The 25,051-nt window shown below is 40.2% G+C and overlaps 1 protein-coding gene across 3 annotated transcripts in view; it reads left to right on the forward strand.

Annotated features, from left to right (window-relative positions):
• The first annotated feature begins 10,744 nt into the window (after positions 1-10,744).
• Positions 10,745-25,051, forward strand: part of LOC108670085 (mucin-5AC) — a 44,862-nt gene continuing 30,555 nt past the window's right edge. For 2 of the 3 annotated variants that reach the window (XM_018157538.2, XM_047883651.1), the window contains exon 1: positions 10,770-10,842. The gene's annotated coding sequence lies outside the window, so the exon portion shown is untranslated. Of the gene's footprint in view, positions 10,843-25,051 lie in introns of all 3 variants that reach the window. The other variant, XM_047883650.1, reaches the window with a different exon arrangement.

A 25,051-nucleotide genomic window follows, 5' to 3' on the forward strand; every position in this document is an offset into this window, starting at 1 on the left:
ATTTGTACAGATTTGTGTTCTATTTTCTTACATTCAAATATTTTATTTAGTTTGTTTTGTTTGATGTGACGTTACGTCATCAGAGGTGCTGTTTTTTTCTTTTATTTTCTATCGTTTCTGCTATGTTTGGCCCACAGTTTCAACGTATCTTGTCTTTGCTCCTGCAATTATCGTTGTGGCAGTGTCTCTCAAAATAAGCGAGATTTGTTTCGAGTTCGATTTTAGCTTGTTCAAAAATTTCGTTTAGTGTTCAATTTACGTTGTTCATGTTGTTGCAACAGAACCAAACCTTACGCAGCCGTCAGTATCGCAGCTATGTTAATCCAGTTTACTGGCTAAGGATCGTACCTTATGAGAAATAAAAAATTTCAAAACATTGGCCGAGCGTGACGACTGCTGTATCCTAGTCATGATATCGCGTGTTTAGTTCGTCTTAACCGCTTCAAATTTGTATTCCCTTGACGTAGCCGCTCTGTTTGCAAGTTTCTAGCGTGGTGTCAAATGCTGCATTTGTTGCAATAATAGACTTTTATCTTACGACCTGCAATATTGTGTTGATTTTATACTGCAATATTTGGACCCGACTAAGTGTCCGAAACTTCAAGTCTGTATTTTCTAACTCAACCCATTTTTGCGCAACTTACTCCGTCGAATTGTGTTTTTCTTGTCATTTAATAGCATTGCGCTTCAAACGAGTTAACCAACTGCGTGCAAACATCTGTGTGCAACTATGACACGTTTATAAAGGAGCGACCTCATTTTCTAAACTGAATTATCAAAGGAATTTTCTCGTGAAAATTGTAGGTGGCAAGCACGAAAATAATATTTCTGTATAAATTATCCAAGATGTTGGCTGAGGTTTCTTGCCAACCTTGCCAATTCAGTGAGAAACCCTCATTTTCGGACGCTTGGTCGGGACTTCTTAACTCTGGCCTTTGTCACTATCTGATCTTATCTTACTCCATCCATCTTATCCATCTTACTTACTTACATCCATCTTATTTTAATTGATAGATGTAATTAAGTGCAGAATTATTCCCAGCCTCGAGTCCTACTTCTCAGCACGCCTACCGACACGACAGATTAAGTTCTTCCCTGTATTGAGTAAAGTTCTTTGGCGGTAAGAATTCGAGCGCGTTCAAACATGTACAGGGTATAGGTTTCTCTATTTATTTAACGGTTAACTTGCAGCTCATTGAATTAACTGAACTAGCTTGGCTAATGTAACGCAATGTACATCATGGCTTGATTGTGTCATTTGAAAGTTTGGCGCAGCTCCCTAATTTAATAGAAGCTCGAAGAGCGCAAAATTTTTTTGCAGTTTTCTACAATTTAGAAATTTTTGACCTTGGAGCTTCATTTTATCACAATTGTACTTTTCCTACCTAGTTTTCGAACGATTAGTCGCTACATATCTGTATGAAATCGGAGGCCGACACTCGCATTCAAAATCGTTTTGCCCTTGTGTTTGCGTCATGAAACCCTCGTGTACTCTTGAGGTTCTCCTTTAATTTCATATTCTTCCTCCCTTCATTTTCATTCTGCATTAGTTCCTAAAAACGAACCTAATATAGCATGAAGCTTCTCCCCTAAATCCCACAGAAATAGATTGTGTGCCATGGCGTTTTTGCTCTGGCCGTGTTGTCCATTATGTTAACTTCTAATTTACTTCCATTATTCCTGGATATTCCTTTGTGTGCACATCTTCTATCAAGTCGAACGTGTTACGTTCGTCCACTCTTATTCAAACGTATTACGTTCGACTCCGACGAGTATCACAAAGTGTTTTCAGTTATTTCCATTAAATCCGTTAACGAAAATACTGCAAAATCGCATTTAAGGTAAACTGCCGTGTGATGCTGGGAATGTACTTACGTGTTTCGTGTTCTTTCTTTAGTATGTTTCCTTGTGTGGCTGTTTACGCCACTGAGCTTTAATTCTCTCTAATAATTTATGGAAAGTTTGTAAGGTAATTTTTATCTTAGTGATGGTGAAATATTTCAGAATATATTGCCGACAAAACCCGTTGTGTTATTAGGACCTCCTGAATCAAGCTAGTAATTGAGCTCAAGCGGCAGGTGGTCGAATTCATGAGTTACGGTGGCCATCCATTAATTACTCTAGGCAAAAAAAAAAATCGTTTAAATTTGACCATGTAAGTCGATGACGATATGAAAGCAGTGACTGGCTTTTTGTGACAGGATTAACTGAATAACCAAGTCGAAGAGAACTTAGCTGCAGTGCATGCAATGTGGGTTTAGACCTCAATAGCTGCTTTAAAATCTTCTGGTATGCAGGGTTGAGTATATAGAGAGAATAATTAAATTGAAGTCTTCATAATTCATGGGTTCTTATGCATACATTAACTCTCATGTGGCCCAAATATAGAAAAGTATGCATAGGATCCAACACCTGACTCAATTCTTCGCGATTCTTCATACAAACTGCCAAGAAAGAGGGCTTAGAGTGCGGTGGTAATGACGGCACAACAACAATCGGCAAAGGAGGCGATGAATTCTTGCTGTTGTGCCGATGAAGACGATGAGAACACGATGAATTCAGAGAGAAGATCGTCTTCTCTTCTTGAGAAGACAATGAATTCAGAATTAGAATTTTGATTAATTTACTTGGTGTTTTCTTTGCTGTTTATTCCTGGTAAAGTTGCAATCTAAGCAGGGTAATGATATGAGAACTGTTCGGTGACGGCTCCGCTGCTGTTTGGTGTGGGTCGAAGCAAGGCGAAAACTGGAGCCAAAAACGACGCCTTCGATGACCTTACATCTCCCATTAGTGATGCCCAACGAGGCGCAACTTTCAAAATTCGCTAGTGTAGTCGTAGTGGTTTAGGTATACTTGACGGCAGATTTCTCGTCTGTGATTGGTTGGTTTAGCTTGAAAAACCTCGAGTGATTGGCTGACGGAAATACATAGTCTTTTTTTAATGAAGAAAAGTGGTTACCCCGATGGCTCGAGGAAAAGCTCCACATTGAATTGAAAATATTATATAGTCCTATATTATATAGTCCTAACTATTTTTGATAACCCAGCCTCTGCTATTAAACTAGCGTCTTATTTACAATGGGCAAATGAACCGCCTCTGCACCAGCCGCCCCGACATCGGGAGCCTCTCTACGACGCAGTCAACTCGGCCTCCTCCATCAGCTGAGGCTGGCCTTTCAGACGCCGTAGTTCCTGCGACTTGGGATTTTGCACATTAATTACCGCATTAACTAAATCAAAGTTATGTGAAATTATTGTTTAATCGGTGAATTGATTTCTATTTTATGTGAATATTAGTGAACTACCTACCGTTTATATGAAACTGTTTAAATTTATTCAATCGATATATATATACAATTTTCGCTTTATATGTGAAATTTCGATGACTCTAACCACACGCTGTGACAGTTCATAGCTTTTCATTGACCGAAACCTCGCAAAATTCATGCAACATTGAAAAATCAATCTGATCAATACCCTTTAAGGATAAGACTACCTCGTCGCGCACGGCCGAGTTTTATTAAGGTGTACAAGTAAATTCAGAACTTAAGTTTTTCTGACAGAAAGCTTCGTTAGAAATCGTTGGTTAACTAGGAATTTAGACTGTGGTATTGAAAACTTTTCTCGACACGCCTCATAAGGTGGACGCTTTTTTATCGCTTTTGAGAGCCCAACTCCGCATTGAACGTTCGCCCATTGACGCGTACTCGTTACAAGGCCTTGATGGGTACGAATAACATTGCCGACAATCAATGGATCCGTAAACAAATGGTTCATTTTGCTATATCTTTGGCTTTCTGTGGTCATCAGGAAAATCGAGGCGCATTAGTCAACAAGATTTACTATGATCGTTAAATCTTCACTCTTTATTTTAAGGACTCTTAATCAAAATGTACGTATATACAGTGGGGGGAAATAAATATTCGTACATTCGAAAAATCGTATTTTAATGTATGTAAGTACACAAACTTAACAGGAAAAGTGATTTAAATTATGTATAGAGACGCATAGTATTCAAAAATACTATCAAAAGAAATTAAATATATCGCTTTTGAGAGCCCAACTCCGTATTGAACGTTCGCCCATAGCCGCGTAGTAGTTACAAGGATTTGATGGGTACGAATAACATTGCCGACAACCAATGGATACGTAAACAAATGCTTCATTTTGCTATGTCCTTTGCTTTCTGCGGTCATCAGGAAAATCGAGGCACATTAGTCAACAAGACTGACTATGATCGTTAAATCTTCATTCATTATTTTAAGGACTCTTTGTCAAAATGCAAGTATATATATAGAACTTGGTTCCGGATGTGACAACGCTTGGATATAATAACGACGACGTCGGTACTGACTGAGCTTCTCGAAGAAATTCTTTTTCATGTCAAGTAATCTTTCATTTTGGCCAAACAATAAGCTTTGATTGCTGTTTTTTCTCAGCTCGTGGGCCATGAGCGAATATTCTAACAATCCTTTTGGCTCGGATTAGAGGTTCTTAACGTTTTACCTTTTTGTATAGTACAATAGTGAGGGCGCTGAAGAATGGGCCAAATTTGGCCAGTTAAAATGATAATTGATCAGATTCCGTAAAAATGTGTCATGTTAATTATCCTATCACGTATGCCAATTATCTCAAGTTATTGTCCTCCATTCACTCCAGGTAAAATTCACAGACGGAATTTCAAAATCCATGTATGATTCTTCACAAGACCGGTTTAGAACGAGGGACATTTTCCCGAATCCTCCGTTTCTTCCATTTTGGTGCAACTGAGAGACTGGATCTGGCTAGCTGGAAAGAAACGATTTCCCTCTGGTTTTGTGGAGTCGAGTTATTATTTTTTTTTGTCTCATGAGAACCGAAAGCCTGACAACCGCAACCTGTGTCTTGTCCTCCAACGTTACCTGCCTCACTTAGAACGTCCAGCCGTTACTACAGTATAACACTGAGTCTTCTGTCGCTTTGTTACTGTCATTAAACTCTTACTATATTTTCATGGTAATGTGATTATACTAATACTGTATTAGTGTATTTCATGTTAGGGTGATTAACTGTACTGTATCTAACTGCTCTAACTCTAACTGTTACTGTATCTTCTGTTACTGCCATGAAAGTGTCACAGTTATTTCACGTTACTGTAATTTTATTGTTACTGTAATTTGTCATTACTATATTTTTATGTTACCGTTTTTATACTGTTATTGTATTTGTTCTGTTACTGAGAATGTTTCTTCTCAGCTCCTGCGCTAATTCCTTTAAAATTCGGCTGCTCTTAATGTTTTTGTCTCGCGGAGTGCTGTCCAACATAGGTTGTTGTTCCACTGAAGTTAGCGGGTTTTCCTTACGTGAAGCCGAACAGCCAATATGTGTTCATTTGTTGTTCTAGTTTGGCTGTTCTAGCGCTAGAACAGCCATTTGTTGTTGAGTACTGCTGTCCCTGATACAATACACATTTACAATGTTTGTTCATATCAGTACTTATTCTTTCAGTATATATCCTTCCAGCAACAAATCCCCGCGATGCGGATCTTTTAACTTCCATCAAGTCGCTTCTTGCTAAAACGTATTATAACTTTACTCATGCATCTGCGCAATTGTATTCTACTTTTCATTACCTGCAAAGTTCCTCTATCTCTTAGCAACGAAGTTGGTTTCTCTTGAATAAGGAGAATGCACTGAAAGGATCCCATTACTTTGTTTTATTTGAAGTCTCTACTTTGTTGAACTTAAAACTACTATGCAATGCATTTTGGGAATTCAGAAATTTATTGAAACAATTAAATTGTTTTAACGCCTATAAAAACATAGTTTCAAAAATCTTTGACTATGAGATGCTAAGCTCAATAATTTTTTTTTTTGTTGCTTTTGAAAGCGACGATTTTTTTTTAATATTTTAAACTTATGGCATTGTCGGCCTATAATGAGAAATGGGTCTTTTACATGTTTGTTTTCTCAGTATTTAATCACAAATCATGCCTCGATCGGAACGCATCGTATCTGTGATACGGTGGGATGCCAATATAGGCCTATTTGGTAAGGCAAGCTTACGAGAGGTTGGAGGCTGATCGTGTTATGTATTTGGTCTCACTCATGTCTTCATTTTATAATATAAATGTCTTCCCTCACTGAAGAATATTTCATATAAAACCTAAATTATTGATCAGTCATGTAAGATTTTGTTACAGGTATGACCATAAAGGTATGACCATAGCACTGCAGCGCCGACAATTGAATAGCGTCTATGTTCCTCTTCACAGCGCCGCTCTCCACCACTTGTTTTGTTTTAGTTTCCTTAGCGAAAGAAGACCGTAGCGTGGCGACTAGTCCCTCTGCCTGTGAAGTTAGAGCTTTACCTCACTACCTTATCATTGAGCGCGATAAGACGGCGCCTTGTGTACAGGGTCTGTAATTATACCACTCATGTAGGACACAATGTGTTCACGTCACACTTCATTCGACAAATATGAAATAAATTGTAATAATAATTGGAAAGTTTGTCTCTAGATGCCATAATTGATTGGAATAATCAATTTTATAATCAAAAGTCTAGTAGTACTTATTCAAGAATTATTTTTGCACTACGCCATCTTTCATTAAGCTCATCACTTTTCTCAAAAATGATTGAGTGTTTCTAAAATTTGATACTTTTTAGTGCAAATCAACGCAATCCGTACGTAGGAATTCCAACACTTTCCTTGACTATAACAATATTTGCGTTAACTTTACTCTGCTTCAATATGATGTACTCTTAGAGGTTTAGACATTCCCTAAACCTAATCCTGTCTTGACCTTCAATCGTCTCGAATAGTTGCCAATATGGCACTCTAAGATGTCTGCCCTCACTCCAGTGTGAATACTATGATGGCAACGAAGCTTAGAGTTCTTGACTGTGATCATGCAATTTTTTTAATCTACGCCGACTAATGTATTCACTAATTAAATAAAATATTAATCTCTATCATTCATTTACAAATATTTCAGAAAACTGTTCATTCTACTTACATTTCTCAAAACCTTCGTGAATGAGCATTTACACGAGTTATTATTATCATGGCGCAGTATAATGCGCTATCGCCCTCGTACCACGAAGGTCGTGAATGACAACGCACGGTACGCATCAACTATCAAAACCTGTCCATCGTTATCCCTGTGCCTTTCTTCATTCTGTCTCTTTCCCCATCTAACCTCCTCCTTACTCCCTACGTGTTTTTTTTTCTGTAGCGAGCAACCACCACTCTGGAGACTACCCCTCCGAAACCCCCAAGCTGAGCAGCCCTCGCCAACCCCCCTCTCTCGAAACACCGGCTCTTGCGTTCACATTCTTTGCTCATCTTTCTTTTTTTACCATAAAAGCCGATAGTTATTTCCACAGTAATTGACTGAAAATAATCCTAATGTAACATGGATACTTTAAATACTAAAAGCAACAAAAATCCTGACAAGAAACTACCAAATTCAGAAAACTTTTTACGCGGGACGACGCTCCACGTGAACGTAGTTTTCTTACCTGCATCTTCCTAACCCCCGCCTCCAGCTCTCCCGCGACCCTCCATGTGCCTCCCCTTTGCTGACGAGTCCGTTGCTTACCTTACCTTTGCGCCTCACCCACACAGCACAGCAGCTCCCTCCTCTTAGAGGTAACCTTCTCTGCCTTCATTCTTACATCGCACAACCGCGTCAATTGCGCCGCTAAACCTCTATGAATAACAGCTAGCCATAACGTATAAATTTGCTTTCTGAAAATTGAAAACTTATATATTTTCATAGCTGTTACTTCATACGCGTATAACTTGAACACTGAATTTTTGCTTGCAGTTTCAGCTTTAGTTTATATTTAAATTTTTTTAAGTTCTTTCTATTTAACTTTATTACTAATTTGAAGTGCTAGAGTATGAAATTATTGTTGAAACAGACGAAGATAATAAACTTTTAGGCTTGAATGAACAAATTTAAAATTAAAATATTTTGTGCTCTCTCTAAAATGATAGTTGTCGAACTAGGAGAGATAACAACAGGACTTTACGTAAACATAAACAGCTTTCTGAGTCGTTACCGCGACCTCAGGTTAGCTCTGAAATTATGCCAGTTGCTCACTGGAAGCAAAATAATCACATAGAAATAATGAGACTGGTTTTATGGGCACATCTCATTATACACTTGCAGTCAATTATTCATTATGCCGGTTTCATTCAAACCTGGAACATTATGGCCATGTATTCTGTGAATAGTGTTCAGTTTCTGTATGAGCATAGCCCCACGTGTATAGGACTAGCTCCCCCCGCGCAGTGGCGTGAGTTGCGTTGACGTTGTTCATTGAATGTCATGGACGCCAGCGGTTGCTTCTGTGCCGATCTCGTTACATCAAGTACATTTTAACGGCAACAGAAATAATTTATACAACCAGGCACACTTTTGACGTAATATTTTCAAGGTTTATCAACTCATTACATGACATTATATTGACTTATTAGTCATTTTACCTCAAAGCTTCTCTTATTCAGTCATTGCTCCACTGGTTCTCATAATCCATAAAAATTTTCTTTAGATACTCAAGTTGTCCATGTTTTTTGGACATGTATATACTCACAAAAAAATATCTAAGTCCCAAAATATAAAAAGTCCCATTTATAGCATTGCTTATTGCTTTCAGTGAGACCATATGATCGTTTTGAATGATAAACGAACATGACTTCGCTACCTACGGACACCAGGCAGCTGTGCTCGGCTCCCCTCTTTGTCCCTGGCGAGCGCTGCTGGCTATGCGGCAGGTAAGTCAGGAAGCGGCCCCTGCGTTCACGCAGCAGGTGCTGTTGATGCTCAACATAGAAACTTAGTTCGTAATTATGCGCGCTTCACAATTCTTTTTGAGTCTAATTTGAGAACAATATTGTTTACAAATGTTTATTAGAGAAATAAGAGTAGCATAGGCTTCACAACTTTGTTCAATTAGTTACTTTTTTGTGTTTCTGTTTTGTCGTTTCTCTTTGGTGGCGAGAGGGTTTGGAGTTTCGCACCAGCACCGACACCTGTCGCTGTCTAGCCATAAAAAGACAACCCTGATTCTTCATAATTAACACTAACATATTTCAGCGAATTCAGTACTATCCAGTGATAAATAATGTTCTTAACTGAGGGCAGACATTGCAATGATCAGGTGATGGAACTGAGTGTCGCGAGATGGAACTGCTCGAATGTCCTGCCACGGAGCTTCGAGGACAAGTTGAAGGCCGCTGGAGCGCGGCAATGTCTCTCCTCTCGGAACTTTGGGCCCGTCACTAAATTCCAGATGGCGTTTCCTTGCATGCAGAATAACAATTACTATTTGAAATAAAAATTTAGTAACTAATGACATCTCAACTATACGCTTAATAAGTGAGGAATAAGCAAATAAAAAAATTGTGAGCATAGTTAAAGCTACCTAGGACGTTCATTTTACTTAGTTTTGGTCATATTATTACAACCACTCGAACACATATGCACGTGGAACTACACACGAATAAAAATATTATAACATGAATTTATTTATTTTTCTCAAAATTTTACGCGAAAATTTTGTGAAAAAATACATGTACAGACATTGCGTCTATAAACTATAGCCCTCGAACATCGGTTCTTCAGCTTGCATTATATTATCAGCAGAATAGTTATTAAGCGAGAATCTCTAATCGCTTGCAGTGAAGCTAAGTCTGTGGGCATCGTGTATGCTATGTAAACCATAGTTTCATTATGTATGACGAGATGTTGGCAAGCCTCAATCAGAGAACTTTCCTGAGTAAACTAGAGTTAGTTCAATGCTTTAAGCAAAATTTTAGCAAAGTACACCAGGCCAAGAACAGACATCAGTTGTATGAACTTTGATACACACATTAAAAAGACAATTGCTCTGCCTCGTACGGCTCCCCAGCACAGGGAGCCGTGGCATACCTGCGCTGAAAATTTATCCATTTGAATGAGACTGAATAACGACAAGCAAACCTAGTTGAAGTAATGACTCTACCAACTGAAAAAAAATGTGATATCTTCATAAGAAACTACGAAAAAAGTATTGGAACTGCCTCCCTCTGAAAGTGATATTCCCTGAACATTCATCAGAAACATGATTGTAATTACGCTTGGATTAGGATTGGGTTACAAAATATTTAGACACCCGTGTAAATTCATTATTTTTCATTAAATCAATGAAAGAAAGCCTCACACGTCCAATAATTTCTGTTAAATATTCAATTTCGTTTACCCTAAAATTTTCTACGCATAAAGCAAACGGCCATTTCCAGTCTAAGCTAACATTTAGGCCTAAAATTACTTCTTGGCACGTGGGTCTGTATTGGGAGATTTTCAAGCTTGTAAGTTAGTTAGTATATTAACAGTATATAATAAGAATTAATCTACAGTATATTTTATTTAAAATAAAATACAAAATTACTGTTAATTAATAATCTTATCACGTGGAAAAAGGGTTCGACTCTCTCGTGTGAGAAGGAACATTCTGAAATCCTGGAAGAAATCGAGCGTTCATGAAAGCAGTTTTCTTTGTTTATGTCCCGAAGAACACTAAAATTTTATAAATCGGTTATTTTAAAGATAGGAATTCTACAATCATGAGTAAAAGTAACAAAACCCATTGTAACTTGTGCAATTAGTATCTAAATTGAATCATGTAATGAATTATAAGGGTAAGTTATATGAGAATTGAAGTTGCTCAAGAAAGTAAGGGTCTCATCTTCCAACGACACACCAATGCGAGCGTTCCTGGGACTTGAGGCCGCTCATGACGTCACAAACTCAGTTGCGTTTCAGATGCGAGTGAGGATGGTGTGTGCGTAAGAAGACTCTTCATTTTAGATTGTAAGTATGCACGATTCACTGATATGTGTTGCAATATTATATTATCAGTGTATTCAACTGCATCTTAAATCTCTATGTTATAATTTTAGTCATATTGTGTTACTGTCTTACGACTTGTAAGATGTTAAAGTGTAGAGGGTAAACATCGTCATCATGTTCGTTCGTACAATCAGGAGGGAACGATGGAGGTAATGTTGCTGCTGCTGGCTTCGTCATTCCTTAGCTCCTTCCATGGTTCGAGTGACATTACTTCATAGCTTGTTTTGCTTTATTTTTTCGGTTATATAGCTATGATCAGCAAGATATGGGACATATTTTATGCTGTGAAATGTGAATGGTTCTCATATGTAAGGTGTGGTAGCTACTCGGACTTAAGCGGTTGTGATATGAGCGACTTGCATGAACCTAGAACTCGAACCTCGAAGCCGAAGGTGATATGGGGCTCCATTAGGCCTAACTTATAAATTATTTATACGTGACTCCGACCTATGCTGATTCTCGCTATATTTAATTGATTTCTTTAATATTTTATGTATCCTATCTTGGGTACTGTTCCCGAATCCCGATTCCAAAACTCGAATATGGTTAGCAGGTTAGGCTGCGCATGTAGCAATTACGGTTTGTCCTGATAATGCAGTGTTGGACTGTGGGCAATTGAGTGCCCTTGAGGCTTGAAGTTGTGACCACATTTGCCATTTCATGTCATTCTTCTTGTGATTTAAATTCTAGGCTCTCTTCTGATTTACTTGCAACAGCCAACTTCTCAATAGCTATTTTTGAAGGTTTTAAAACTGGAAAAGACAATTGGAAACCTGAATTGATGAGTCAGTTTTGTGATTATGTGCTTCTATTTCACTATTTGTTTTATCTATCTTTTCAACAATTTGTAATTTATTACCTTTGATTGTATAGTTTTCTTACTATTAAACATCAATTACCTAGTCTGTTAGGTTAAGTCACCAGCTTGCAACCAGAAAGAACCCACCTTCATCTACCATCTCCAATACCATTTTTTTTAGTGGAATTACCTAGCAAATAGAAAACAATTGATTTTTTCCTGAGGATTTCTGAAGTATTTAATGATGAAGCATCTCATTTCAGTCACATACCTACTGTCAACTGAGGTATCTCTAGCCAGATTAATGGAGACTCCACACAGCATTACCTTTTACCAAAATACCTCTGATCCACACTGGGATATTTTGCCCACCTTTGACTTGTACTAAGAATAACAGTATAGCTCAAATATAAAGAGGTTTGGATCAAAGTCATGCCAGGTGCTACAAAAATGAATATTTTAAACATGTATAATTAATAGCATGATCACAATATTCATCAAAGTTGTATGCGCAGTTATTGCAATGGATGCAAGCATTCATGATGTTGTAAATGTTTGTAGATTGGCTGGATGGAATGTTTTTGGCAAAACCAAGTATGCACTGCATCAGTGAAAAGCATTTCTCATTTAACACTGATACCAGAATTCCCTTATCTGTTCATGGCTTACCAGGCTTAGCAAATCATAAATGAAAGAATTCTTTTCATGAGTACCGGATAATAAAATTCTGTTTATGCTCTTTTTGTTCGCAAAAATGATTTTGTACTCTGATTGCCAGTCTTTTTAGCGCATTTTTTCATTTATGGAAAAAATGCACTATTGTGCTCGCTATGTCCGTCTGTTCGTGACCTCAAGTTTTCGTCAACGAGAAAATGCACTCTCTGTCACTCACTGCAGTGAGTACTGAGTTACATTTTTTCTACTTGCCCATAAGCTTGCAGTTAGTCAGTGAATACACTTGATATCCCACTAATGTTCCTTGATTTATTTCACTTGATATAAATCCTGATGAATTTTAATTGGAAACATTGTGTTAGCCAATAGACTATAACTTGGGGTGACTATATGAAATAAGTTTAGTAATGCAGAAATATTGGTTGGTTTTTTAGCATACTCACATTCATATGTATTTGTTAATTGCAATCACTTATGTAACTATTCTTCTTAGAAAAATTGCCAATGATTTTTTCCTATTGATCATGAAAATTTGCTGCTGCTAATGCATCTAATCACTTGATACATGCATCCTTTAAGCATGATTCATTTGAGTATGATGCGGGCTTTACTGGACTATCATGCAGGCATTACTGGAGCATGATACATGCATCCTTCAAGCATGATGCCATATCAATTGAGCATGATTCATCTCATCCCTCGAGCATGATACATGAATTCTTCAGGCATGTTGCTCCCATCATTTTTGCATGATGCAGGGCATCACTGGAACATATTGCATCTCATCATCTGAGCATGATACATACATTCCTCAGGCATGATGCTCCATCATTTTTGCATGATGCAGACATAACTGGAGGTTTATGTACCTCATCTCTTGAGCATAATACTGTCATGAGCGGACCATGATGCCAGCATCACAGCCATGTGATGGGTCGATACATGAGTAAGGCATGGGGGTTAGTGTCGCCCTCGCGCGCCAGGAACCATCAGCCATGCTGGCGCTGCACCGCACAAAGAACCTCCCTTGTATTGTATGCTCACCGCGTCACGTGGGAGAGCGCGTCTGTTGCTTCCATAGGTGAAAAGGCCGCGAACTTCTTATCATTATTGTTGAGTGTAATTAAAGAACATGTTCTTGAGTTCGTTCTTATCATTATTGTTAAGTGTAATTATGGAACATGTTCATAAATTCCTTCTTATCATTATTGTTTACTATTATCATGGGACATGTTTTTAAGTTCCTTGAGAGTTCATTGAGTACAATGCACTTATCACGGCGTTCATGTACCACGTACTTATTGGCTATTGCGTTCATGTACCACGTACTTATTGGCTATTGCGTTCATGTACCACGTACTTATTGCGTTCGTGTACCACGTACTTATTGCGTTCATGTACCACGTACTTATTGCGTTCATGTACCACGTACTTATATCGTTCGTGTACCACGTACTTATTGTGTATTAATGTATATATTCGCGTATATTACTATAGCAGGCTGGAATAGCATCACTGGAGTGACGCCGGCTCCAGGGATGATGGGATGCGATGTGCTGGACGAGAAAAGGTCCAGGAATGTGACCGCTGCCTGTAACGCGCGCGCTTCTTTGCGAGGGCTGGGCGAGCGTGGGTCGGAGAGGGGAGTGTCCTGGCGCGAGACAAGACAAAGTGGGGAGACCGGAGTGTAAAAGTGGCAGTGAAAACGACATGTGGACTCTGGCAAAGACATGACTCAGAGATAATATGGAGGAGTAGAGCATACCAGCGGTACGAGAGTAGCAAATACGCGGTAGGAGAGTAGTAAACCAGGTATAATATCCCCGAATATGGAGAGTTGGAAGTATGAAATTTAGGGTGAGAAGGATTTTCGAAGAGAGGGTGTTGGAAGTGCGAGCGTATTTTGTCGTATAGTTTCTTGCACATTGAAAGTTCAAAGGAAGATATTAATATCTATCGTGCACAATCGTTTGGCATTTGCAGTTCGTTAGCCACTCAAAAGAAGGGTAAGAAAGAATGTGCGTGGGAAAGAGGCAGGAATTTCGGAGGGTAGCGGAGGGCAATTCACTGCCCCGTTGTAAAGGCAGTGAAAGAGGAGTAAGGGGGTGAGGAGAGGGCTTTGTATGGCATGTAAGAGGCGCCTGGAAGGGACAGTTGCTCAACACGCTCGAGGGTACATCGCCCCACGGTGTCTGCGGTATGCAAGGCTTAGCTCGTCTGAGTTGGTATGTGCAGCGGGACTTAGACGCTTGATTATATTGAACCTAAAAACTTAAAAGCAAAGAAAACCACAAAATTTCATAGTATTTAAAAAGAAAACGTTTTCCTTAAAAATACTATGCCTTTTTGTGGTTTTCTTTGCTTTTAACTTTTTAGTGAATTTGCGATTCAAGCAAACGAGTGACATTATTACTTATATTGAAGCTTATTGCTTGTTACTATATAGTGCTGCTTTGTATTCATTACACTTCAGATTGAGGAAAAAAGTGTCCCACGCATACGGCTTAATTTGGTCTGAAAAAAACGGTCATTACTAGCTTGTGTTCTGAGTCAAATGAAGGTTTGATATTTTGAACGGTATTCTTGGAGCTAAAGCAATATTATCTGTCGACAACTAGTTCTTTGACTGCAATTAAGTATTTAGAAATAGTGTAAAATACTCTAGTGTCGCTGCCAATTTTTCTCACCATATTTAAAATGAAATCCAGACCTATTATCGAACTTAACTTACGCAGGGTGATGACTGACCGAATAAAATCGAGTACGTTCAATATTTCGAGACGAAATATTAAACGAATATTAAAAATTTTATCACGAATATCCTCGGTGGTTGTGGACGGAGGAATGCACGTGTATTAAGATGATGGCAATGGTTTATTACGGGAAAGGAAGCGTCGAGGAGTAGCAGCAGGAGCAGGGAGGATGTAGGCAGGCACCAGAGAAAGCTGGAAGGGAAATCCTATAGCTAGCTGTAGGAGCAGGCGCGGGGGGAGAGTGTGGTTTGAGTTGCACCCCCACCCCCCTACTCCCCCCCTCACTGGGGGATGAGTTTTTCAACACTTGTCAGGTGCATTTACTTCGTGCGTGAGTTGAGTTGATACTCTTTTCTTACTTTCCGCGTAAACCCTGAGAGTTTACCCAGCATTTCTTGCAACTTGCAACACCTCTTGAATTTCATTCTGAGCGAGTTTCTATTTTCATTTAAACATCGCTTCTCCACGTTCAATGTTATTTAAGTAATGTAAACTATTACAATGCGAAAACCATGTTTGCTGTCCACTTGTTAATTGCTCAAAAGGAAATAGCGGTTGAGTTTCAAAAGGAAATAGCTGCTGCAGAGTTCCAGGTTGTGCACTTACATCCTGAGCGTATAACGCGCTCAATTACTGCATTCATTTTGGATGTGCATTGGCTGATAGCTGGACGTTGGGTTCACACCTCAAATAAAGCTGAGGTTCGCTATTTGTTTTAAAAGATCTCTCTTTTTGAAACTAGGATATGAAGTAATTAATAAACACAACTATCTGAATGTTTCAAAAATTACAAAAATTCAGTTGTATTAGTTTCTATTGAGGTTATGTACAAGTTACAACTATAAATTTTTGTCATAGGTATATTACAATAGAGGTTCTAACCAATCGTCTAAATACGATCTGACATGTCGTCAGATCGTGTCGACTCGTGTGTTTACCCTGAGTAAAAATATTTCGGTTTGCTTATACATTGACTTAAGATAGATCGTTGCAGCGCGTAGAATGCATGGACGTCTGATAAATAATAATTATAATTATTATCATATAAGTATTGAATAATCGTATCATTTTGAGTCTAAAGAGGCTTTTGCAGCTGTCGTCAAGACGAGGGTAGTAGGAGGTTTGCCACGATGCGTTCTGTGCAATACGTCGTACGCAACTGCTGCTATTGCGCTGTAGTGCTGTCGTGGTGCTGTGATGATGAACACGTGTGGTGCTGGGAACGTGTGGTGCGGTAGTGAAGGACACTTGAAACTTGTGGTGGATAGGCTGTGGTGATGAAGCAAGAGGTCTGACAAGAGTGGTGCTGCTGTATTAAGTTATGGTGCTTGCTGTAGTGGTTGGAAGCTGAACGAAGGTTGGTGGAAGGGATAAAAGCAGCATTTAGGTTTATGGGAAGAAGAGGGGATGTTGTTGGTTGATCTGTCTTATTGCAGATAAGCGATAACGTGAATGACAGGAGTTGGGAAAAACTGAATATGCAGCTGAAAGATTGTAGTGAGCAAAGTGTGGTGCAGGCAGCAGAGGGGCATGTGATGCAGGCAGCAGAGGGGCAATTCAGATTGAGGAAAAAAGTGTCCCACGCATACGGCTTAATTTGGTCTAAAAAAAACGGTCATTACTAGCTTGTGTTCTGAGTCAAATGAAGGTTTGATATTTTGAACGGTATTCTTGGAGCTAAAGCAATATTATCTGTCGACAACTAGTTCTTTGACTGCTATAAAGTATTTAGAAATTGTGTATAGTACTCTAGTGTTGCTGCCAATTATTCTTTCTATAATTAAAATGAAATCCAGACCTATTATCGCACTCAACTTACGCAGGTTGCTGACTGACCGAATAAAATCCAGTACGGTACGTTTAATTTTTTGACAAATTTTTATCACGAATATCCTCGGTGGTTGTGGACGGAGGAATGCACGTGTATTAAGATGATGGCAATGGTTTATTACGGGAAAGGAAGCGTCGAGGAGTAGCAGCAGGAGCAGGGAGGATGTAGGCAGGCACCAGAGAAAGCTGGAAGGGAAATCCTATAGCTAGCTGTAGGAGCAGGCGCGGGGGGAGAGTGTGGTTTGAGTTGCACCCCCACCCCCCTACTCCCCCCCTCACTGGGGGATGAGTTTTTCAACACTTGTCAGGTGCATTTACTTCGTGCGTGAGCTGAGATGATACTCTCTTCTTACTTTCCACGTAAACCCTGAGAGTTTACCCAGCATTTCTTGCAACTTGCAACACCTCTTGAATTTCATTCTGAGCGAGTTTCTATTTTCATTTAAACATCGCTTCTCCACGTTCAATGTTATTTAAGTAATGTAAACTATTACAATGCGAAAACCATGTTTGCTGTCCACTTGTTAATTGCTCAAAAGGAAATAGCGGTTGAGTTTCAAAAGGAAATAGCTGCTGCAGAGTTCCAGGTTGTGCACTTACATCCTGAGCGTATAACGCGCTCAATTACTGCATTCATTTTGGATGTGCATTGGCTGATAGCTGGACGTTGGGTTCACACCTCAAATAAAGCTGAGGTTCGCTATTTGTTTTAAAAGATCTCTCTTTTTGAAACTAGGATATGAAGTAATTAATATACACAACTATCTGAATGTTTCAAAAATTACAAAAATTCAGTTGTATTAGTTTCTATTGAGGTTATGTACAAGTTACAACTATAAATTTTTGTCATAGGTATATTACAATAGAGGTTCTAACCAATCGTCTAAATACGATCTGACATGTCGTCAGATCGTGTCGACTCGTGTGTTTACCCTGAGTAAAAATATTTCGGTTTGCTTATACATTGACTTAAGATAGATCGGTGCAGCGCGTAGAATGCATGGACGTCTGATAAATAATAATTATAATTATTATCATATAAGTATTGAATAATCGTATCATTTTGAGTCTAAAGAGGCTTTTGCAGCTGTCGTCAAGACGAGGGTAGTAGGAGGTTTGCCACGATGCGTTCTGTGCAATACGTCGTACGCAACTGCTGCTATTGCGCTGTAGTGCTGTCGTGGTGCTGTGATGATGAACACGTGTGGTGCTGGGAACGTGTGGTGCGGTAGTGAAGGACACTTGAAACTTGTGGTGGATAGGCTGTGGTGATGAAGCAAGAGGTCTGACAAGAGTGGTGCTGCTGTATTAAGTTATGGTGCTTGCTGTAGTGGTTGGAAGCTGAACGAAGGTTGGTGGAAGGGATAAAAGCAGCATTTAGGTTTATGGGAAGAAGAGGGGATGTTGTTGGTTGATCTGTCTTATTGCAGATAAGCGATAACGTGAATGACAGGAGTTGGGAAAAACTGAATATGCAGCTGAAAGATTGTAGTGAGCAAAGTGTGGTGCAGGCAGCAGAGGGGCATGTGATGCAGGCAGCAGAGGGGCAAGTGGTACAGGCAGGGAAGTATGACAGAAGGGGAATTGTGGTGTTCATTCTTTGTCGGCCAACAAAAGTGTGAAGTTCTTGCCGCCATGGGCCTCCCCTTGTCGGCGGTGGCCCATGCATTTTACCGGCCAATTAAGTACTTCGAAATGTCTTCACTTAAACTCGTGTGCCTTCTTCTTTCTGTAGCTGCAATCAAAACCGCTAACAAATAACATATGATGGATCATAATTAATAATCATATTAAGGTAATATTTTTAACTGCAAAAACTCTTGAAATTCGTTCACCATGTCTTGCAACTAATCATCCTCTTGCCTGTCGGCACCTAATCAGTAACGTGAATGCATGACGGGGATTGAAGTACGCGTTTTTACTTGAGGCTCAGCCAGGTTTATATATTGTACCGTTTATCTTGGTTGGTTGTTGACCCGGTGCGATGTGACAAGGGTTTGTAACGAGGGCGCAGTTGGCTATTATAGCACACTGTTTGGCGTTGATCAGCTTTACCTGCACTTATTATTGGCGTCTGTAAATTTAAAATAGTGTAAACCCTTGCAGTTGTTTAATCCATGTGCCTTTACCAATTACGTTTAAATTTATGTTTTTCTCTTTTGCCGTGAAAAATTGGGCAGTTAGAAAAAGATAAGATTAGACGATCCAAATTTTTGGTTGGGATGAGTTATTTTATTCCATTACGTTATAAGTGATGCCGTTGAATGAACTTGTCAGGTGCTTTTACCATTGCAAGTTGCAGCATCTCGAGATAACCTGCCATGTCTCCCGCACAATCCACATCTTCATTTGATGTGAGCCGTGTTGACAGATGCCCCGTAGAATCCAAACTATCATTAATAGTTGGACTTGCCCTTGCTGGATTACTGAAGCAAATCACATGCGTTCTTGATGCGCGTTGGTCAGGTTTTGACGTGTTAGGTCAAGTATTAATTCTTGACATGACGTTTAGTTTTGGTCTGGCGTTAACGCGTTGGTCAGACTCCAACGTGTTGGATAGACTGACATGGTCACATTGGTCAGGTCTCCGACGTTGTGGTCAGACTCCGACGTGTTAGATAGACACATGGTCACATTGGACGGGTCTCCGACGTTTGGGTCGAGCCCTGAACTTGTACGCAGTCCGTTGTGTTGCGTCAACTTGCATGTAATGAACGCGCCGTCCAGCAGACAACCCTCCTGCCGCGCCGGAGTTTCTATCGCCACGCCTCCTTCATGAATGGCAATGTCTTGATTCTGATCCTCATGACGCGTGTTCCAAGGTCGAAATAAATTTCTCCACTTTAAAAATCATGGACCCGTTAATAACGATATAATATTATCAATGAAATTCAAGGATGAGCTCAGAAATAATAGAAATGGGCTATAAAGAGCTATTAATTAATTAGTATTATATTGAGGTTACACTTTATGATATTACATAATCATATCATTTGTGTGACTAAGTTACATGTAATACGGCCTTTAGGAACACTTTTTTAATGAAGCCATATGGCACAATTCTACCTGACATAATTACCAATACAACCCTTTCAAAAAGTATAAATTTACGAGCGTCTTGAGTAAAATTCTAGTAATTTAGTTGATTATAATGGGGTAATACGTTTGCATTTAGTTTTCATCAATATTATCGACCTGGAACGAAACATCAATTGTTTGGACCCTATGTTAGGAGTACTTAAAATTACAGATAAAGATCTGGTGTGTGAGCGAGTTTACCGTGGCAAGCAAAGCTATGAAGAGTTGAACGTTGACTAGGTTTTAATGTGTAAGCTGGTGGTGGGGAGGCAGGATAGCTGCGACCTGCACGTCATTGGTGTCGCGTAACGGGAATAACTGAAGACCTGCGTCGCCCTCGCTCTCTGCAACGCCCCTACGGCTGCCTGGTTCACTTGCGCTCCTGCTGCTGCTGTTACTGCTAATGATGCTACTACTGCTGCTGTTACTGATAATGCTGGTGCTATTACTACTGATAGTGCTGCTCCAACTCCAGCTGCTTCTGCTAATTCAGCTCTGGCTCCAGCTACTGCTGCTGTTGCTTCGGTTCTGGCTCTAGCTGCTACTTCAGCTCTGGCTCCAGCCCTGCTGCTTCTGTTGCTGTTGCTGCTGCAGCCGCTGCTGTTACTGCTGCAGCCGCTGCTGCTCCAGCTGCTGCTGCTTCTGTTGCTGTCGCTGCAGACCTTTGCGTGTGCCCTGCAACTGTCATCCAGTCTTGCGGCGTCTTTTGCCAATTGCTGTTAGATTGTCTTTGCGTCTTCCTTTTTGAGATTGAGATTAACGTTTTCAACAAAAACTCGCATCTTAGGTAATTTTCCTCATTTTATCATAATTTCTTGTGGTGCTTCAAATTGTACAGAAATAATGAAAGCTGTTAAACTGTATTGAACATTAGTGATGTTCCTGTGTTATGTAGCGAGGTGCCATGTGCCCATCACTCTCAATGGAGTGAGAGATTCGCTTCAGTATTTAAACATTGGCAATAGTAACACCAGCTAAGCCGTACATTCAACAATATCAACAACAATACTTACATTACTTATCCTACCTTAACAAATCACTTGCCTGACAAGCAGTCTCTGACGCTTCCACTCGGAACCTGAGCCTCGTCAAGCGCCTGGCTAGTATATTAATTATTTTGAAGTACACTCGCCGAGCTGAGTTTTTGAAATTGACGAATTGATGATGTTATCTTGCGTTTATTTTGCTTACTTTTACTAGAAAATAGATTTGGTGGTTGGTCGGATATTATTTGCCTCGATTCTGGTTCGCATCGTGATTGGAAATGTGTCGAGTGAACTGATTCACTTGAACTAAGTGTGTAGCCTGGCAACTGAAATAATTTTTCCTTGAGCTGCCATGTAGCCGTACCTTTGTGTCCGTGTTGAAGTGCAATTTTTCCTACAGCTGCCATGTAGCCGTATCTTTGTGTCCGTGTTGAAGTGCAATCCGTAGTCCCGTAGTTTGGTCCTTATCGACGCTAGTGTCGTAGCCACGACGTCTCGGGACTAGCTGAATACCCGACACTTTCTCCCACGGCTTGCTCTCTCCCGCACCACATTGCAGGCTCTTATTCGTCTTAATAGTTGTTGGCAAGTTTCTGCATGACGAGGAACTTTTAGTGTCATCACTTCTCGTTACGATCTTTACCTCCTCTACACTCTATAGTCTACCCATTTGCAAACTATGACACTTTCCTCAAATTTGTCATTTGCATATGTAACTAGAAGAGTTCTACTACAATGCACCAAAACCTGGAGTTATTTGAGGTTATTTTACCAAAAAATATAATTGATTTTACCACCCGGCTTTAGATACCCCAAGAGCTGGGGTAACAAAGACCATCACTTTTTTTGAAATTACATAAAAACTATGAGAAGCAGGAGCCAGCAATTTATGATGAGTGAACCTAGAGTATAAACCTGTATTTAGCATGTTTCAATTTAAGTTTAATTTAGCTAGTAAAAAATGGCATCATTTAAAAAAAGTAGTCTAAGTTACCCCATTTTACGGTATTGAACATTAAACTGATTTGAACATTGGTATGTTCCTTCGTTATTGAATGAGGTGCCATGTGCCCATCACTCTCCATGGAGTGAGAGATTCGCTTTAATATTTAAACAGCTATCATTGGCAATAGCAACACCAGCTAAGCCATTATTAGTACATTCATAAACAATAATGCTTACATTACTTATCCTAACTTAACTAATCACTTGCCTGACGAGCAGTCTCTGACGCTCCCACGCGCAACCTGAGCCTCGTGAAGCACCTGGCTAATATATTAATTATCTTGAAGTACACGAGCCGAGTTGAGTTTTTGAAATTTACGAATTTATGATGTTATCTTGCATTTATTTGGCTTAGTTTTACTTGAAAAATAGATCTGGTGGTTAGTCGGATATTATTTACCTCGATTCTGGTTCGCATCATGATTGGAAATGTGTCGAGTGAACTGATTCACTTGAACTAAGTGTGTAGCCTGGCGACTGAAATAATTTTTCCTACAGCTGCCATGTAGCCATATTTTTGTGTCCGTGTTGAAGTGCAATCCGTAGTCCCGTAGTTCGGTCCTTATCGTCGCGAGTGTCTCAGCCACGTCGTCTCGGGACTAGCTGAACACCCGACACTTTCTCCCACGTCTTGCTCTCTCCCGCGCCACATTGCAGGCTCTTATTCGTCCTAATAGTTGTTTGCAAGTTTCCGCATGACGAGGAACTTTTAGTCTCATCTCTTCCCGTTACGATGTTTACCTCCTCTACACTCTCTATAGTCTCTCTTCCCTGTCCCTCTCTTGTCCCTCTCTCCTGCCCCTCTCCCATGTCACTATCCCTTGCATTTCTCCTGCCCCTCTCTCCTGCCCCTCTCTCCTGCCCCTCTCTCCTGCCCCTCTCTCCTGCCCCTCTCTCCTGCCCCTCTCTCCTGCCCCTCTCCCGTGTCACTATCCCTTGCCATTCTCCTGCCCCTCTCTCCGTCCTCCCTCTTCCCCACCCCTTTTGCCCCCTCTTCCCTACCCCTTTTTTGCCCCCTCTTCTGCCCCTCATCCAGCACCATACTCCGTGTAATTTATAGATAGCAATTTTATACGGGATTATTTTCCATCTGCGGAGAAAGTTTAGTTGAGAGCCTCAGTTGCGATTTATAAATGATATTCACGGTACAACATTGTCATTATTTGATCATAATGCTGTACTATCATAACTCATATAGGTAGCTGCTTCAGTATACATTTAAAGGCATAAGTACGTAACTGTTTTTGATAGTTCGGCTCCTGCTGTCCTTGCCTCCTAGAGTGCGTTAAAATGTTCTGTTTCAAATCTTCATCATAATTCACTCATTTTAGCGCATTTTCTCATTTAAGGAAAAAATGCACTATTGTGCTCGCCATGTCCGTCTGTCTCCGTCTGTCCGTCCGTCTGTCCGCGACCTCAAGTTTTCGACGAGAAAATGCGCTCTCTGTCACTCACTGCAGTGAGTACTGAGTTATATTTTTTTCCGTTTTCGTCAATTATCGTGCCTGCATGTTGGTCTGCGTCCTTTTATGTTGAGGTGTTGGATGATATGCTGTTGAGGTTGCGGACCTGTACGACGTACTGCAAGATCGAGGGTGATCTGCAAGATCGGGTGCAATACGTCGACGAAAGTCGGGTGTGCTGCTCTCTCGTGTGGTGCTGACGACGAAGGTCGGGTGTGCTGCTCTCTCTCGTGTGGTGCTGACGACGAAGGTTGGGTGTGCTGCTCTCTCTCGTGTGGTGCTGACGACGAAGGTCGGGTGTGCTGCTCTCTCTCGTGTGGTGCTGACAACCTCACTTTCCCCACTCCAACGCTCCCACACTTTCTACTTCTCTCTCTCTTCCTGCTGCTCCTTTCTCCCATCATCTACATGGAGCTTTTCTTTTTTCTCGATCACGAATAAGTCAACTCTGCACACAAGTTGATATTTTTAATTTGAAGACGTGTGATTTTGCTCAAATATTTTAGAATATGCTGCGAAATTTAATATTTATTTTAATATTTATTAATCACCCCATGCTATGCACACGGCACCATTCTGTTACGATTTTTGTTTTACTCCGCGCCCGACTTTAGCTCCTTGTATCTGCTATGCATCAGTCTATTTGTTGCTGCTTTATCAGGCTTTCTTTTTCTCGTATATCTATGCCTCTCATTTACTAAGCTTCTCTTGCATTTTATCTCTAGCTCAATATCGTTATTCTTGTTCTTATCCGTTCGTTTGTTTTTCCCGATGCATGTGGGCTCATTGTCCTACACGTTATTCGGCGACGTTCCGTCAGCTCATCGTTGTTCACTGTTGAAATTCGTGGCTTTTCGTGCGCCTGAATATATTTTCAAGGAATGTATTTTTTCGTTTCACAATCGCTAATTTCGATATGACTTTTATGCGAGAATTATTCTCAAGATTTCAAATTTTTGCTTAATTTGTCCGGCAACAAATGTGTAATTACTTGAAGATGGTGCAATCCAGATCCCCGAGTGCGCATTTAAAGGCAAACTTTAAATCAGTACCAAAATCGTCAAAATCTCGGGAGAATTAAATTTTAGAAATGAGATGAGTATGGTAATGAACCAACTTATGGTAATGAGCTATTAGGAGTGTATGGACATTGGACCATCATAGTGCGGTGGCAACCTATGCACCACATGGTAAATATAAGCTGTTCGGACATTTCTTTGCGAAGACGCACTATTTGGAACACGGATTGTGCGGATTCAGTCTATTCGGAACACTGATCGTATGTAACACGGACCGTACGTAACACGGACCGTACGTAACACGGACTGTACATAACACGGACTGTACGTAACACGGACCGTACGTAACACGGACCGTTTATAACACGGACTGTACCTTTACGTAACACGGACCGTACATAACACGGACTGTACGTAACACGGATCGTACATAACACGGACTGTACCTTTACGTAACACGGACTGTACATAACACGGACTGTACATAACACGGACTGTACGTAACACGGACTGTACGTAACACGGACTAAGGCACTAAGCAGACGCTAATTTCGAGAGGTCA

Source organism: Hyalella azteca, unplaced genomic scaffold (assembly GCF_000764305.2).
Source record: "Hyalella azteca isolate HAZT.00-mixed unplaced genomic scaffold, Hazt_2.0.2 contig13406, whole genome shotgun sequence".
In the NCBI taxonomy this organism is placed as follows: Eukaryota; Metazoa; Arthropoda; class Malacostraca; order Amphipoda; family Hyalellidae; genus Hyalella; species Hyalella azteca.